The sequence below is a fragment of the Palaemon carinicauda genome, chromosome 10, assembly GCF_036898095.1.
Source record: "Palaemon carinicauda isolate YSFRI2023 chromosome 10, ASM3689809v2, whole genome shotgun sequence".
NCBI classification, from domain to species: Eukaryota; Metazoa; Arthropoda; class Malacostraca; order Decapoda; family Palaemonidae; genus Palaemon; species Palaemon carinicauda.
Genome location: NC_090734.1, coordinates 101084661 through 101086809, shown reverse-complemented (window position 1 = coordinate 101086809; position 2149 = coordinate 101084661). Strand labels below are relative to the sequence as shown.

At 33.9% G+C, this 2149-nt stretch overlaps 1 long non-coding RNA gene across 1 annotated transcript; it reads right to left on the bottom strand.

Annotated features, from left to right (window-relative positions):
- Positions 1–933: 933 nt before the first annotated feature.
- On the bottom strand, positions 934–1912 carry LOC137648446 (uncharacterized). Its single transcript, XR_011045615.1, has 3 exons — positions 1444–1912; positions 1172–1273; positions 934–1062 (listed from the first exon to the last, which is right to left on the bottom strand). It is a non-coding gene; the product is annotated as an uncharacterized lncRNA (long non-coding RNA).
- Positions 1913–2149: the final 237 nt, after the last annotated feature.

Genomic DNA, 2149 nt, shown 5'->3' with positions numbered 1-2149 from the left:
CTTATATATTTGTTCATCACCCATGATCGACGTGTTTCTTGCCTGTTGTATTTTATAATTGTATTCTATTTTCTCAATAAAAATTAGGATATTTCGATATGGTGTTTCTTTTCCAGTCTCACAAGGAACCCCCTTCAACTTTCTCCCCAGCTTCCTTTTATGAATATTTTCTGTACGGAATCTTGTGCGTTTTAAACAACAATAATGATTGATTTCTCTCTTCAAACCTTGATCTTCGGTATGCACACACTCCAAGATTTTTTTTGATAAATATTTTCTTCAACAGGATGGTTTTTCAGAACTTCGTTAAGTGGAAGGTTTTAAAAAATGAGGAACAGTTTCCATCTCATATATTCCGTGAAATGTGCCATATATTAAGAAATATACGTCATCAAAACATACTATTTCTATGTAAGTACATTAATCCCCGCTCAAGTATGATAGTTTCTAATAATGTCCGCAACCTCAACGTCCGTGTAGCTATTGATGGTGGGTTTGGGGGAGCCAATATGTTTACCTGCATTAGTAGTCATTGCTTATCCTCCTTGGTCCTAGATTGGTAGAAGTGTGGCTTATGCAATGATCATATGTACTTAGGGATGGTCTTTAGTATATTGTCTGGTGTCCTGCATATGCTGCTAATGAATGACATTTAAAAATTTTAAAAAGACACGTTTATAAAATACTAGAATATCAGGTGTATGAACAAGGTATCTGTTTTAGTTGAAAAATTGGTATTTTAAAGTCAATGTCTGCTATTACAGGTTTTCTATTATTTATTTGAATGATTTTCATTATATATCTACAAAGCCATAGATTTTCTGTATTAATTATAGCAAACATATCTTATGACAATCGAGTATGACTATATCGGTACGCTGAATTTTAATTTACAAACACCAGGAATTAAATAAGGATAATTAAAATGTGAAAAAAAATCAATTAATTTATTGTATTTGATAAATATCCTAATTCATCCAGATGCTGATGCGGCAGCTAATACACAAAGTTGACCATCGTGAAGCAAGGGGGAACTGCAGTAATTCAGCTTCTTCCAAATACCTTAAAAATTACCAAACGTCTAATTACATACAACACAACGATAGTATGAATACATATTAAAATCAAATTATTATGTGAAGCACGTTATAACACTTGGCATGTTGCATACCTTGGAGATCTTATGTAAATAAAAATAAACCCATAGTCAAAACTGGAGTCCACGAAGTACAATTTATGATATCCCTGAAAAGGGTACGAAGTCGTTACAAAACTGAAAAGGGTACGAACTCGTTACAAAATTGAAAGGTATGAAAAAATAAAACTTATTGAAAAAAGTAAGCGATGATAATTGGAAGTCAAATTTATATGGGATGGCATTATCCCTCTTAAATGATTTCGGATTAACATAAAAAAAACTCCCCCTGAGTTTCACAGACCCACCGATATCATCCTGGGACGAAGGCGAAGTACGTGTAGAGATGGGTTGCGATGAAAGAAAGCTTCTTCCTGGTCGGGATTAAACAGAAGTTTACATGGCGATAGAACTCTTCGTCACTTCAAAGGACATGTAGAAAATGTTCTTGTCACGTTAACTGGGTAGCGGTACAAAGTTTTTTCTTATATCAAGAATAGGAGCGCGAGTTACGAGACCCTTAGCGATGGAATGCTCCTTCGTAACTGCCTTAAGTTTCCGTCAACCTCAGGAAGAAAGCAAAGCATTAGTGGCTGGTTAGGTTAAAACCAGAAACGGCTGCAGGAAGGCAGTGAGCTGTTAACAACCAAGGGGGTAGTTAAATACTTGAAACTAAGCTAACTGTCTTCCAGTGACCATGCTACTTTAAACAAAATATAATATAAAACAAATATAATATAATATAATAATAAAAAAGAAAATACAAATTCCATTTGGAATTTCAGTACAATCGGTGTAGTTATTTCTAGCCAAGTTTTAAAATTTCAGTAAAATAGCATCGTATTCCCAGGGAACTCAATTTGACTACGATAATTTTCGTTCAACACTTTGTGTGTGGTTTTTTTTTTTTTTTTTTTTTTTTTTACCCCCGGGATTCAAGGTTGCCATATATTCCAGTTTACAGCCGCAAAAAAATAAGCAAAAGTTAAATTTCATTGTTATTGCGCCTGGAAT